This window comes from Mastigoproctus giganteus, chromosome 7 (assembly GCF_048544385.1).
Source record: "Mastigoproctus giganteus isolate SK-2022 chromosome 7, ASM4854438v1, whole genome shotgun sequence".
NCBI lineage: Eukaryota > Metazoa > Arthropoda > Arachnida > Uropygi > Thelyphonidae > Mastigoproctus > Mastigoproctus giganteus.
In genome coordinates, this window is record NC_143581.1 from 155817571 (window position 1) to 155834361 (window position 16791).

The following is a 16791-nucleotide window of genomic DNA, read 5'->3' on the forward strand; positions in this document are numbered from 1 at the left end:
TTTTATCAACATCAATAAGCAATTGCACTAACTTCAAAAAAATAAAAATAAATATAAAACAAGTAATGAAAATATGAATTAATGAATACCATACCTGCGACCTTTAGAAACTGAAGATTTAAGACTTATTTTAACAGAATTGGAACATCCAGAACTGAGTTCTGGCACTGTTTCGTTTTTTTCATTAATTTGGAAGATTTTTCTTCCAAATTAATAACTAATGAATGCAGGTTATATGCTGCAGTGGGTAAATAACCTAATTAAAGTAATCTAACTTTCTTTTCACCACAAACACAACTACAATCTAATACACAACACAACACATATATAATGGGTACAGAGAAAGGCAACAAGATTGGTAAGGAGAAAAGAGGGGTGCTCTTAACAATAAAGAAAAACTTCAGTTCTGTAAATTGCAGTATTTGGAGAATAGGAACCTGCGAGATGATTTGACTGAGGTGGGCTTTGAATGGCTTGAGAAAACTCAATGCTGATGGGATTTGTCCTCTTGCTCACACTATGCACATGAGGGGGCATAAATTCAAATTCAGGAAAGATGGTTGCAGAACAGATGTGCAGAAGTTTTTCTTTTTTTTTTTGTTAATTGTTGGCGCATTGGCTTCTGTAGCCATAATGCACCTCCCAACATTTTTGCATTTTCTACTCTGATCCAAGCCCGAGGCGGGATTCGAACCTGCGACCTTTGGGTTGCCAGGCAGGCACTTTACACATCTGGCTAGCCCGGTCAGTGTGCAAAAGTTTGCCTTCAGCCAAATCTCAACTGTTATATTATTACTTTTTACATTAGACCTTGCCTATTATACTACATTACTTTTAAATAAATCTTAATTATTATAGTGAGGTCTACATTTCTTTCACAACCATTTACACACGTGCCAAAAATGAACATTATCCATTGGAATGAGCAGCAGCCTAGAAAGTGAGGTGCTTGGAATTTCAAGGATTGCTGCGAGTCAACATGGAACAAGTAAATGGATGGGCTGTGTTAGGAAGGCTAAGAATAAAAACAGGTGCATGTATACTGGCATGTGCACCAATGCTAGGAGTATAGCAAATAAATTCGATGAATTTGAAGTGCTGGTCAAGACATCAAAGGCAGATATTGTTGGAATATCAGAGACATCGTGTCACACAGATAAGCAGTGCAGAATTGAAATTTGGGGAGTACAATATGTACAGAAAGGATAGACAGGGTAGGAAGGGAGGAGGGTTATGCTGTTAGTTAAGAAACAAAATCTAAGGAAGTGCATCCAGATGACACAGGTGGACAGTACAATGTTAAGTCAGTTTGGTGTGATATAAGCACTGGGAAAGCAGAATGAATCAGATTGGTCCAAGTGATAGATAGTTCAACTGTTGATGATTCTGCTCAGGTAGCTAGCAAACAGAACGAGTATTTTGATTCAACTATGATTATGCAAGCTGGCCTAACCAGAAACACTCAAACTGCGCTGCAAGACAACTGCCTCCATAACACTCACCAACCTTGTGCACATGCTTCATTGTCTAATACATGACTGCGTCCGGCATCATTTGATGTTCCATTGTAGTGTTTTTTGTACATTAATAAGAAGAGACCCATTGCTTCGATATAGTTTGTACATTCATAAATAGTTTAGTATTTTGAAAAAATTTCAATATTTGTATAGTTTGTAAATATTTTCAATATTTGTAAACCTGGTCTTTCGGTTGCAGGCAAAGTTTTTACGACTCCAGCTAATAACGTTTTCCTTAAATTTTACCATTTTATTGACTAAATTTACATATTAATTTATTTTCTAGAAGTAGGTTTATATTCCTAGTAACAATACTTAGTTTATTTTGAACTTAGATAGAGGTTATTACTTAGTATCGGTAAAACTTGTACCGTTTGAAACTTGTAGTAATGATATACAGAATAGCATTATGTATATCTCGAACTTCATAGCATAAGGCATAACCTAAAACTAGATAGCATAATATGCAGCACTGTTGTAGATAACTGTTAGCATAGTATAATATTGGCAAGTAATCATTTAAATTTATAAATCCTTTTAATTTTTATTATTAATTAAATTGTATTTAAATGTAAATCATTTAAATGTACACCAATGCTAGGAGTATAGTAAATATATTTGATTAATTTGAAGTGATAGTCAAGACATCAAAGGCAGATATTGTTGGGATATTAGAGACGGTGTCACACAGATATAAGCAATACAAAGTTGGGGACTACAATGTGAACAGAGGCCTCCGTAGCCAAGTGGTCAGGAGTGGGAATGCAGTAGCACATGCTCCTTGAATAAATGGGGTTCAAGGCCGGTCTACTCAAGATATCCAAGGTGGATATAGTTGGGATATCAGGGATGTGGTGCCACCCATATATAAGGGATGCAGAATTGGAATTTGGGGAGTACAATGTGTACCGAAAGGATAAAGAGGATAGGAAGAGAGGAGGATTTATGCTGTCAGTTAAGAAACACATAAAATCTAAGGAAGTGCATCCAGTTCACATAGATGGACAGTGCAATGTTGAGAAAGGTGTGGTGTGACATAAGCACTGAGAAAGTAAAAATGGGGGTAGGAGTTTGTTATAGGCCTAATGACTCTGATGAGTACAATGAACAATTATACAGAGAAATGGAGTGGGCCAGCAAATCAGAGTGTCTTATAATGGGGGATTTTAACTTCCCAGATACAGACTGAAACTTGTGGCTTGGTCACTCGCACACTACCAAGGCTTTTGTGGATTTATTGGATGATTGTTTTCTACAGCAGCATGTTAGAGAGGCAACAATAGGAAGTAACACTCTTGATCTCATTATCAGCAGTGATTATTCATGCATTAAGAATTTACAGATAAAGGAACCACTAGGTGGCGGTGATCACCGTGTGCTGAAGTGAGATTTATTCAAAGAGGTAATTACCATCAGGGATAAAAGGAAGAGTTTTTGTTTTTGTAAAGGAGACTACTGTGGTCTGAGACAGTATTTAAATTCAATATGGTGGTACCAACTGATGATGTTACCAACTGCAAATTCTAAATGGGAAGCATTCAAGGAAGTAATTTTGGAAGATACAAGGCTGTTTGTTCCAACTAAGAAATCCTTCTCTATGTTCAGGACGAAATAGACGTCAGATAAACTAATGAGACTCGTGGCAGAGAAGAAGGGAAAAAAAAAAAAAAGCCGACCGGGCTAGGCGGGTGGGTAAAGTGCCTGCATGGCAACCCAAAGTTGCGGGTTCGAATCCCACCTCGGGTTTGGATCAGAATAAAAGCAAAAACTTTGGGAGGTGCATTATGGCCACAGAAGCCGATGAACCAACAACTAACAAAAAAAAAAAAATGCATGGGATGCACATGAATTGTCAGGTGACACAGAAGCCTATGGTAGATACAAGCTAGTCTGTAATCAAGTCATAAAGGAGGTTAAGCAAGCAAAGGCAGATTATGAAAAATCTTTGGCAAAAGATGCAAAGAAAAACAGCAAATATTTCTATACATATATAAATTCTAAAAGGAAGAGGATGAATCAGATTGGTCCACTTGATATGAATGGTTTGATTGTAGATGATCATTCTCAGATAGCTACGGAACTAAATTAGTATTTTGCATCTACATTCACACGAGTTATCTCTAAATAGGCCTACAAGGATGGGACAATTCATGTTGATGATTAAACTCAACACCAGCCAGTAGATAAATAAATTTTCAATACTGTAACTAAAAACACTTTATTTACAATAAAATAAATATAAAATAGATATATATTTACAATAAAAATAAATAACACTGATAAAATATATTAAAAACCTAGAAATTAAAAGCGATAAAATTTTGCTGTAATTTTCAGAGGCAGCTGTCTTCCATGTGCAACAGTATCATCAGCAGCATCTGAGGAAGAAGACTGCTGCCTCCGAAAATTACAGCAAAATTTTATCGCTTTTGATTTCTAGGTTTTTAGTATATTTTATCAGTGTTATTTATTTTTATTGTAAATATATATCTATTCTATATTTATTTTATTGTAAATAAAGTGTTTTTAGTCACAGTATTGAAAATTTATTTCTCTACTGGCTGGTGTGAAGTTTAATCATCAACATTCACACAAGTTGTTATTCAAGGAGGAGAGGGCCAGATGTTTGTTGAACTCTGACAGGGAGTTGAGCGAATTTGTAATAACTTAGAACAAAGTGCAGGAGAAATTGTTGAAATTAAATATAAGAAAGGCACCTGGGGTAGATGGAATCTATCCAGTTATATTAAAGGAGGTGGCAAAGAAAGTAAGCAAACCCTCAGCCATAATTCTGAGAGCATCCTTGGAAGCTACTAGGCTTTTCATACCAACAAAGAAATATTGTTCAAGATTTAGGCCTAAATGGATGTCAGACAAACTAATTAGACATGTGACAGTGAGGAAAAATGCATGGGATACATATAAATTAACATGTGACAAAGAAGCCTACAATAGATATAAGCTGGTCTGTAACCAAGTTAAAAAGGAGGTTAGGCTGTTTGTTTGTTTGTTATTCGGTTTTTAGGAGCATTAGCAACTAAGGCCATATTGCTCCGGTGACATGCGGTGGTCATTCCCTGACCTTTCCGCCTCCTCCGTATTTGGTGGTGATGGGCTCGAACCCCAGTCTACAACAAGAAGCCTGTGCTACTCACTGCTGCTCCTTCCCAACTGGCTACGGAGGCTCCTGGAGGTTAGGGAGGCGGAGGCAGATTATGAGAAATCTTTGGCAAAAGATGCAAAGAAAAACAAATGTGACCCCAATCCACAAAGGAAGACAAAGAGAGACACAGATAGTTACAGATCTGTTAGTTTAACATCTGTTCCAGGGAAATTAATGGAGGAACTGGTTAAAGAAGCATTGCAGGTTCATCTAGACAAGACTTCAGTTATAGCTCAGACACAGCATGGGTTTGTTAAGGGGAAGTGCTGCACAAATTGGAGCAGTGTGGCATTGGAGGAAAATTGCTGCTATGGATAAAGGGATGGTTGAACGGGAGAAGAAAGAGTGGTAATCAATGGAGACTGCTCTTCGTGGACTAATGTTATTAGTGGAGTCCCTCAGGGTTCAGTGTTGGGTCTATTGTTGTTTTCTGTATTCATAAATGATATTGATGATAGTGTATCAGGCTTATTGTCCAAGTTTGCAGACGATACAAAGGTTGGCAGGGTTGTTAATGACATTAATTACAGTACACTGCTGCAACAGGATCTAGAAAAGTTGAGCAGATGGGCTGTGAGATGACAAATGAAGTTTAACATTGACAAATGTAAAGTACTATATATGGGAAGCAGTAATCCCAGAGTAATGTATCAACACTTTGGGGTACTACACTGACAGTGGTAGAGAATGAAAAGGACCTGAGGGTAATTGTGCAGGCAGATATGAAGTTTTCTGAGCAGTGCAGACGGTCTGCAAGAGTAGCTCATGGTGCCTTGTCAGGAATTTTTCTAGCAGGGTTAAGGAGGTGATTATCCCCTTGTATAAGGCAATGGCCAGACCACCCCTTAAGTACTGTATACAGGTCTGCAGTTTCATTTTGGGAAGAATGTAGAGCTGTTGGAATGAGTACAGAGAAGGGCAACAAGATTAGTGAATGGAACAAAAGGTTGCTCTTACGAAGAAAGGCTTAACTTTTGCAAATTACAGTGTCTGGAGACTAGACACCTGCGAAGTGATCTGATTGAGGTGTATAAAGCCTTGAATGGTTTGAGTATGCTCAATGCTGATAGGATTCATCCTCTTGCTCAGAATAATCGTCTGAGAGGGCATAAATTCAAATTGAGGAAAGACTGTTGTAGGACAGATGTGCGGAGGTTCGCCTTTAGCCAATAGGTGATTGGTGGAACAAACTTCCATCTGTTGTTTCAGAAGTTGATAGATTAAATCGATTCAAGGCAGAACTTGGCAAACATTTGGAGCGAGTGGATGGGTGAAATAAGGGCGGTTTTTTTTGACTGATGCTATATAAGCTTGCTTTCTTGCATCATGTGCCTTTGCCAATGCTAATGACTTGGGGGAAGTCCCAATGGACTGAAGATGTGCAAATGTATCTCCAATTCACAAAGGGGGACACAAGTAATTACAGACCTGTTAGCATTAGCATTAGTAGAGGCATTTGATGCAAGAAAGAAAGCTTATGCAGCATCAGCCAAAAAAAAAAAAAAAAAACCATTTCCACTTCACCCCTCTGTTCATTCAAAATACCTGTCCAGCTGAGCCTTAAACTTATTTAGGCTATCAACTTCCACGACAAGGAATGGAAGTCTATTACACCAACCAACCAACCGCCCGCTTGCTAAAGGCAAATTTCCGCACGTCTATCCTACATTTGTCTTTCCTCAATTTGAATTTATGCCCTCTCAGGTGATTATTCTGAGCGAGAGGAAGAATCCCATCAGCATTGAGCATGCTCAAACCATTCAAGGCTTTATACACCTCTATCAGATCACCTCACTGGTGCCTAGTCTCCAGACACTGTAATTTGCAAAACTTAAGCCTTTCTTCGTAAGAGCACCCCTTTGTTCCATTCACTAATCTTGTTGCCCTTCTCTGTACTCGTTCCAGCAGCTCTACATTATTCTTGAAATGAGGCCTCCAGACCAGTATACAGTACCCTAGGTGTGACCTGACCATTGCCTTATACAAGGGAATAATCACCTCCTTATCCCTGCTAGAAAAATTCCTATATATCATTGACAATACACCATGAGATACTCTTGCAGCCCGTCTGCACTGCTCACAGAACTTCATATCTGCCTCCACAACCACCCCCAGGTCTCTTTCATTCTCTACCACTGTCAGTGTAGTACCACAGAGTTGATACGTTGCTCTGGGGTTGCTGTTTCCCATGTGTAGTACTTTACATTTGTCAATGTTAAACTTCATTTGCCACCTCTCAGCCCATCTGCTCAACCTTTCCAGATTCTGTTGCAGCAGTATAGTGTCAGTAGTGTCCTTGACAACCCTGCCTACCTTTGTATCGTCTGCAAACTTGGACATTAAGCTTGATATACCATCATCAATATCATTTATAAATACAGAAAACAATAAAGGACCCAATACTGAACCCTGAGGGACTCCACTAATAACATTAGTCCACGATGAGCAGTGTCCATTGATTACCACTCTCTGTCTTCTCCCCCTCAACCACCCCTTTATCCATAGCAGCAATTTGCCTCCAATGCCACACTGCTCCAATTTATGCAGCAGTCTTCCATGTGCAACAGTATCAAAAGCCTTTCTAAGATCCAAGTATATAATATCAAAGTTATTCCCTGCATCCAGTTCTTTTGTGACTGCATCATAGTATCCAATCAAATTGGTCAGGAAAGACTTCCCCTTAACAAAACCATGCTGTGTCTGAGATATAACTGAAGTCTTGTCCAGATGATCCTGCAGTGCTTATTTAACCAGTACCTCCATTAATTTTCCAGGAACAGAAGTTAAACTAACAGGTCTATAATTACTTGTGTCGCCCTTTTATCCTCCTTTGTGAATTGGGGTCACATTTGCACATCTCCAGTCCATGGGTACTTCCCCTGAGTCCAAGGAAGCTCTCATAATTATAGCTAAGGGTTTGCTTACTTCCTTTAATATAACTTGATAGATCCCATCCACCCCAGGTGCCTTTCTTGTATTTATCTTCAACAATTTCTCCTCCACTTTACTCTCATTTATTACAAGATTCTCTAGCTTACTGCCAGAGTTAAATACACCTCTGGCATTCCCCTCACTGTATAATTCCTCATGTGTGAATGTCGATGCAAAATATTCATTCAGTTTGTTAGCTACCTGAGCAGGATCATCAACAGTTGAACCATCGATATCAAGTGGACCAATCTGATTCATCCCCTTCCTTCTAGAGTTTACATAAGTAAAGAACTCTTTGCTGTTTTTCTTTGCATCCCTTGCCAAAGATTTCTCATAATCTGCCTTCGCCTGCCTAACCTCCTTTGTAACTTGGTTACAGATCAACTTGTATCTATCATAGGCTTCTGTGTCACGTGTTAATTTGTATGTATCCCATGCAATTTTCTTCTCTGCCATATGTCTCATTAGTTCATCTGACATCCACTTAGGCCTAAACCTTGAACAATATTTCTTAGTTGGTATGTAAAACCTAGTAGCTTTCAAGATAAGTTCTTTGAATGCTTCCCATTTTGAATTTGCTGTTGGTAACATCATCAGTTGGTCCCACTGTATAGAATTTAAATACTGTCTCAGTCCATCGTAGTCGCCTTTACGAAAGCAATAACCCTTCCCTTTACCCCTAATGGTAGTTACCTCTTTGAGTAAATCCCACTAAAGCACACTGTGATCACTGCCACCTAGTGGTTCATTTACCTGCAGATAGATTCTTAATGCATGAAGAATCACTACTGATAATCAAATCAAGAGTATTACTCCCTCTAGTTGCCACCCGAACATGTTGATGTAGAAAACAATCATCCAATAAATCCACAAAAGCCTTGCTAGTGTGTGAGTGACCAGTCACCAAATTCCAGTCAATATCTGGGAAATTAAAATCCCCCATTATAAGACTCTCTGATTTACTGGCCCACTCTATTTCCCCGTACAGTTTCTTATTATACTCATCAGAGTCATTAGGCCTATAGCACACTCCTACTCTCAATTTTGATCTCCCAATGCTTATGTCACATCAAACTGACTCGACACTGCACTGTCCAGCAATGTGGACTGGCTTCACTTCCTTGGATTTTATGTATTTCTTAACTAATAGCATAACCCCTCCTCCCTTCCTATCCTGTCTATCCTTTCTGTACACATTGTACTCCCCAAATTCCAGTTCTGCATTCCTTATATCTGTGTGACACCATGTCTCTGAAATCCCCACAATATCTGCCTTTGATGTTTTGAGCAATACCTCAAATTCATCAAATTTATTTATTAAACTCCTAGCATTGGTGTACACGCAAGTATACATGCACCTGTTCTTTTTCTTAGCTACCCTAACATAACCTATGTGTTTATTTGTACCCCAATGATTCCCAGCAGTCTCTGAAATATCCTGCATCTCATTTTCCAGGCTGCGGCTCATTCCAATAGAAGCAGTGCAAGAATCACTTTCACCTCTGCCAGTGGCTACTGTTAATCTATTAGTCCTTGTATCCCCCAATCTTGCAGTTTTCCGACCCACCTAACACTGCCTCGATAGCATCAGCAAACATTCTTGCACCCTTTCTATTTAAGTGTATCCCATCCCTGTAGAAGCAGTCTCTCCTGTTAACAAGTACAGACCAGGCTGAAAAAAATTCTACCCCTTGAGCCTTGCACAATCATTCCAGGGCCGAATTGATCGACAGGGCTCTCATCATATACTCCCTCCTATCGTGTCTTGGCAGAATTGCAGACACTTTCAAATTCAACCCTAATTCACGGCTTTTTTTCAACAGTGACCTGTACTTGTTAAGTAATTCTGCCAGTCTCCTACTCTTAATATCATTAGTGCCAATGTGTACAACTATATCACCTTTTGTGTCCTTAAAAGATGATATCCACTCTACAACGTCATCAACCTTTGCCCCTGGCAATATCGGTTGATATTTAGCAGCATTTTACTTTCTAGGATCCATTTTAATCTCCTATGTATAATTTTTTCTAGTGTTTTACTTAAACAGCTGGTTAGGGAAATTAGTCGGTAGTTTTGTGGAAGTGATTAATCCTTTCCTGATTTTGGTAAGGCAAGAATTACAGAATGATGCCATGAGTAAGGATAAACACATTCAAGAAATATCTAGTTGTAAAAAACTAGTAATAATCTTAAAGCTGTATTATTTAGATGTTTAAGCATTATATATAGCAGATTCTGTCCAGTCCTGCTGCATAGTTTGCTGTTCTGTTCAGAGCTTCTTGTAATTCAGCTAGGAGAAATGGCTGATTATAAGAAAGGGATTGAGTGGTGTTGAAATTTATTTTATATTTTTCTGCAGAGGTTTTTATTTTCAGGAAAGAATTGTCGTACACAGATGCTTATGATATTTGACTGAAAGTCTCTCCAAGAAAATTGCCTATTTCCTTTTGGGAAGACAGTTCTCATCCATTCTTAGTCAAGATTGGAGCAGAAAAAGGAATGCACTTATTATTTTATTGTTGGATTTTCTTCCATATTAGCTGACTGCTGGTGTCCGTCATGATGGTCCTCGCAAATCTTATCCAGGATTGTTTTTTGGCTTGTCTTCTGATATGTCGTGCCTTGCCTTTTATTTTTTATATAAAAGGAGGTTGACTGTTGTAGGAAACCTACAAAATAGGTTCCAAGCTTTACTTTTTTCTCGTTTTGCACTGTTACGGGCCTCATTCCACCAGTGTTTTGCATGTCTTTTTTCGTTTGCAGAGGATTGAGGAATTGCCTCAGAAGCTGTTGCCAAAATTTGTGTGGTAATGTGCTCTGTGGTTTCATCTATTGGTTGTGATTTAATAAATTGATCATCAAAATAAACAGACTGAATATTTTGTCCAATTTGCTTTTGTGAATTTCCATATTACTCTGTAATCTGAACATTGCAATTGTTTTGTTTGTATTCTACATATAATTGGAAAATGATCACTGTTGTGTGGATCACATAAGGTTGACCGCTCCATACTGGGGAACAGTATGGGAGAACAGATTGAAAGATCAATTGCGGAAGTGGATCCTGTGGGTAGATGGACATAAGTGTGATGGCCAGTATTTAGTAAGGTTAACTGCTGTTGATTCGGTAATGTCTCAATTAGATGTCCTCTTTTATCCATGCATGAAGATCCCCACAGTGGGTGATGCCCATTGAAATCTCCAAAAAGGCAAAGGTGCTGGCAATTGTGCTATAAGATCTTCTAGTTCTTTTAGCATAAAAAGTCTATTTGATGGGAGGTATATTCAAACAAGTGTTAGTGTTATTCCAAGTGCAATACGCACAGCAACAGCTTCTAAGTCAGTCTGTAGAGAAATGTCGAGCTGGGATTTTAGAGTTAACTAGTATTGCTACTCCTCCATGTGCGGATTTTGCAGTATTCCTGTATTTTCTGTACATTGTGAAGTTTCTAACTGAGAGAGAAACCTGTGGCGTTAAATTGGTTTCGTGCAGACAAACCCTCACTGGATCGTACTTATTGATAAGGTCATATATATCATCAGTATTGGCTTGTATACCTCTGCAGTTCCATTAAAGTATGTGCTGCATTACTTGGTTTTAGGAGTTATGTTTTGATCTGTCTGTTTTTTTGGAGCAGTTTGATTGTAACGATCTGTTTTATTTCTGTCTTTTTTGGGGAAAACCAGTTGTTCTGTATCCATGTGTTCTTCTGCATGAAGTTCTAATATAGTTTCTTCTGGGTCAGTTTTGTTGTCAACATCCATATGTATAGGGAATTGTTTTTTAGTCTGAGCATGATCTGTTGGTACTGTTTTGTCTGCTTTTTTCATAGTTTCAGCATGTTGGGTGGAACTGAAATTGGAATATTAATTCCTTGTTCCAGTTGCTTGTGTTTGGCAGGTTGTGGCTTAGCATTAAGCACGGTTGTTATTGTTATTTGGTTTTTTAGGAGTATTTGCAACTAAGGCCATATTGCTTCGGGGATATGCAGTGGTCATTTCCTGACCTTTCCGCATCCTCCATATTTGGTGGTCACCGGCTCGAACCCCTGTCTAATCAAGAAGCATGTGCCATGCACTACTGCTCCTGCCCACCTGGCTACGGGGGCACAATTAAGCATGGACCTGGCCCAATCTGCAAAAGAAATGTTTGGAGGGACTGTAATATCTGTTTGAGTAGCAATAGAATGACTGTGTTGGGTTGCTTGTGCATACGTGCATTTCGGCATAAACTGTATAATATTTTTTAGCTTCCTGATATGTTACTTTGTTTTCTGTTTTGTATTTTTTTCCCCATTTTTCACATTTTGCAATTTTTTGAATATGCTGGACCTTTGCTGAATATGGTGGACCTGTTACCTTTGCAATTGGGACTGAAGGAGTTTACAGTACAATCAGCTTGAGTGTGTTCTGCTGAACCACAGTTTCGGCAAATTATAGTGGCACAGCATACTACCTGGGAGTGTCCATATTTCTGGCACTTATAACACCTGATGGGATTCAGTATATGTGAATGCATATGACAATTCAGATACCCTGCTTTAACCTTTAACTCCTTGATCTGTCAATTCTTGCACAATTTCATCCTCTGAGATGTTAATGATGTCCTACTCTGCTATAACTCCTTTGGATGTATTCAGAGTGGCATTGTGGGTTACTTTCATGGGAATTGCACCAAATATAGTCAGTTTCAATACTATTTCTGAGTGTTTTGGCTTCACTGTTTCCACCAGCAGATCTCCAGACTAACCGTTTACCATCTTCGGTGATCCTGCAGCATTTTCTAAGCATTTCTGGATTACAAATAGGGATAATTTTCTCACAGGAAAACCTGATACAGAAAGAATAGAGAGAAAGGCTGGGTGATCTTGCTGACAGATTTGTTTTTTGTCTTTTATTTTGATAGGAGTCATGATCGGGTTGGTCTTGATCAAGTGAGGGAAAGGTTTCTTTGTCCATTTTGTACTCCTTTTGGCCCTGAGGGTTGGCTTTCCCACTCAGGTTACCGGCCCCGCAACGGGGAAGCAGGACTAATGCCAGGAGTGGCAAAGCAGTTGTTAGGTTAGTTGGGTTAGTAACTCTAATAAAAATAAAAGGAAAGTTGTCTTTTCTTTCCTGACTTAACTTACAACTTGTAAGATGAAGTCTACTGTGCTTTTTTTAAGAACTTAAGAGAAACTAATGGGAACCTTAAAGAGAAGAGTGATTCCTTTAAAGGAGAATGCTTTGAATCACTTTATAGAGCTCAGAAAATCGCTTGGCCACAGAAATGGCCTAGTAGCTTGGCCACCCGGGACCAAGCTACTAGGCCCCTGGTGGCAGATGAACTAATGAGACATGTGGCAGAGAAGAAAAATGAATGAGATACGTATAAATCAATAGGTGACACGGAAGCCTGTGATAGATATAAGCTGATCTGTAACTAAGGCACAAAGCAGGTTAGACAAGCAAAGGCAGATTACGAGAAATCTTTGGCAAAAGATGCAAAGAAAAACAGCAAAGAGTTCTTTACTTATGTAAACTAGAGAAGGAAGGGAATGAATCAGATCAGATTGGTCCACTGGATATCGATGGTTCAACTGTTGATTAGTTTATTAGCTACCTGTTCAGGTAGCTAATAAACTAAATTAGTCTTTTGCACCTACATTCACACATGAGGAGTTATTCAGGGAGGGGAATGCCAGAAGTGAATTAAACTCTGGCAGTGAACTAGATGATTTTGTAATAACTGAGAGCAAAGTGGAGGAGAAATTGTTGAAGATAAACATAAGAAAGGCACCTGGGGTGGATGGGACCTATACAGTTATATTAAAGGAGGCAGCAAAGGAAGTAAGCAAAAACTTAAGTCATAATTATGAGAGCTTCCTTGGACTCAGGGGAGGTACCCATGGACTGGAGATGTGCAAATGTGACTCCAATTCACAAAGGAGGAACAAAGGGCGACACAAGTAATTACAGACCTGTTAGTTTAACTTCTGTTCCAGGGAAAGAAAAAAGCACTGCAGGATCATTTAGACAAGACTTCAGTTATAGCTCGGACACGGCATGGTTTTGTTAAGGGAAAGTCTTGCCTGACCAATTTGATTGGATACTATGATGTGGTCACAAAGGAACTGGATGCAGGGAATAACTCTGATATCATATATTTGAATCTTAGAAAGGTTTTTGATACTGTTGCTCATGGAAGACTGCTACACAAATTGGAGCAGTGTGGCATTGTGCACAAATTGCTGCTATGGATAAATGGATGATTGAGTGGAAGAAGACAGAGTGGTAATCAATGGACACTGCTCTTCGTGGACTAATGTTATTAGTGGAGTCCCTCAGGGTTCAGTGTTGGATACATTGTTGTTTTGTGTATTTATTAATGATATTGATGATGATGGTATAACAGGCTTAACGTCTAAGTTTACAGATGATACAAATGTTGGCAGGGTTATTAATGACACTAATGACAGTAGGCTGTTGCAACAGGATCTAGAAAAGTTGAGCAGATGGGCTGAGAGGTGGCAACTGAAGTTTAACATTGACAAATGAAAAGTACTGCATATGGGAAGCAGTAACCCAGAGTAACGTATCAACTGTGTGGTACTACACTGACAGTGGTAAAGAATGAAAAGGACCTGGGGGTAATTGTGCAGGTAGGTATGAAGTTTTCTCAGCAGTGCAGATAGTCTGCAAGAGTAGCTCATTGTGTCTTGTCAATGATATACAGGAATTTTTCTAGCAGGGATAAGGAGGTGATTATCCCCTTGTATAAGGTAATGGTCAGGCCACACCTTGAGTACTGTATACAGGTCTGGAGGCCTCATTTAAGAAGGATGTAGAGCTGCTGGAGCCAGTGCAGAGAAGGGAAACAAGATTGATGAATGTTACAAAGGGTTGCTCTTTTACGAAGAAAGGTTTAAGTTTTGCAAATTACAGTGTTTGGAGAGAAGGCACCAGCGAGGTGATCTGATTGGGGTGTATAAAGTCTTGGATGGTTTGAGCATGCTCAATGCTGATGGGATTCTTCCTTTTGCTCAGAATAATCACCTGAGAGGGCATAAATTCAAACTGAAGAAAGACAATTGTAGAATAGATGTAGGGAAGTTTGCCTTTAGCCAGCGGGTAGTTGATTGCTGAAACAAACTTCCATCTGTTGTTGTAGAAGTTGATAGCTTAAATAGATTCAAGGCAGAACTTGACAAACATTTGGAGCGAGTGGATGGGTGAAATAAGGGTTTTTTTTTTTTTTTTTTTTTTGGCTGATGCTATATAAGCTTGCTTTCTTGCATCATGAGCCTTTACTAATGCTAATGCCAATATTTGGTGTACACATGTTCTGGGCAAGTTTAATTCTGCAGCACGCTTCCAAACTGATTGGCACAGATTCTCGTGTAATGAACATTTACACGCTCCACATTCTCATCGCTTCTGGAAGTTCTTGGGCAGCCCAGCGGTCATTGATTTATTGTTGAACTTGTTTCTTTGAATCTCTTGACCCATGATTTGATCAGATTTACACTTGGACTAATGTCATGTAAATTGTAGTAATCATGAAATCTACATCTAACGGTAATGATTGAATTATTGTTTTGGTAAAATATACGTACACAAAATGCACGTTGTGGTCTCGTAAAGCAATCCATTGCTACTAAATTTCTGAGAACTGGTCTAACAGTTGTGACTTGCTGCTTGCTCACCCACCATTCGTTTGAGTTATAAAGAAAACAAAAGTGCAATTCATTGTAATCCCTGTATAAGCAGTGTACAGATTTAAATTATAACAGTGATTTTACAGAGAGTGGTGTTTTTGAAGTGAAACTTCTTTAGGCACACTCCAGTCAGTTTTCAGATGGGAATAAATTGTGTTCGTGGATTGACAAAAAAAGCAACGAAAATGCGACCATTGCCAAAAGGAAATGCCTTACAAGCACACTGAACAACCAGCTATCATACTAGGCTAAATGCCCCAGTTTTCGTTCAATCACAGAAATTAAGCAGAATTAGGCTGGGGTAGTAGTTCGTGTATCATTTAATTTTGTTAATTGGTAAGGTAATAAAGTGTAAATCTGTGCTTTGTATCTTTATTGTTATAGCCTGTGATTAATATTCCTCCTATTTTCGCTTATTAGAATTACCATTAATAGAATTAAAATTCAATTTGTAAACGTGGTCACAATGACTGGCGCTTACTACATGTCATATAGTGAATGGTATTTTGTTATGTAGTGTCCATCATAAAGTGATTTGATCATACAGTAAACCAATCTTAAAGTGGGGGTCCACTGTAGTGAGCGTTGTAAGGTGTATAGCGCACATACATGTGCAATGCGTCCATGGATTGACAAAAATCGCCAGGAAAATGCAACACGAAATGATTCCTCTACCCCACCATTGTACCACTCCGCACCAGGCACGCATGATGTACGACCCAATCAATACCTCTACTGATTACATCATTCTCCACCATATTTAATAAAAAATTTAGATGGAAAAAAAATTTATAATTCAACATGTCAAAGACCGATAGTGAGTGGTGTAAGGCATATAGAGCATGTATACATGAAATGGAACCACCAAAACCACCTCCATTGAGTACAAAGGAGAGATTTAAGCTATTTCGGCAGTGGAAGAAATTACAGCGTGTGATGGAGTTGAACAAAGAAGCCAGAGAAGATCCAACCATATCTTCAGAGCCTTATATCTCCCTAGGAATGTTAGAAGTGAATTTGGAAGGAGTCATGGAAGTTGATACTGCAAATGAAAACAATGAAGAGTCCTCAAACGCAGTTGTAAATGCAGTTTGAGGACTGAAAACAATGAAGAGTCCTCAAATGCAATCACAGTCAAAGAAGCCAAAACTGACTGCCAGACATACTCCAACAAATTGTTCAACACATAGCGGGCGTAATACACAGCCAGAGCAGCAACAGGATTTTAAGAAACACCGAAGCATCCACACACAGTTTAAATGTACAGTCCTAGAGAATCATTTTGGTTCAGTCTGTTCCATGTATGATCGGCTTTGGTTCAAGAATGATGTGAAGAATGTAGCAGCTCGAGATCATGCTCTTCTTCAAACAGGTTTTCCAAAGGGGGATGTAAGTCAAATGTCGGCCTGTAACAATTGTCATGGCTCTCTCAAGAACAAAGTGATTCCAACTCTATCGACGTCAAATGGTTTCCAATGCAAT

The 16791-nt window shown here is 38.9% G+C and overlaps 1 protein-coding gene across 1 annotated transcript in view; it reads right to left on the reverse strand.

The window, feature by feature from the left end:
- Nucleotides 1-16791, reverse strand: part of LOC150083272 (sodium channel protein para-like) — a 1345866-nt gene that overhangs the window by 1085247 nt on the left and 243828 nt on the right. The gene's annotated exons all lie outside the window — the stretch shown is intronic.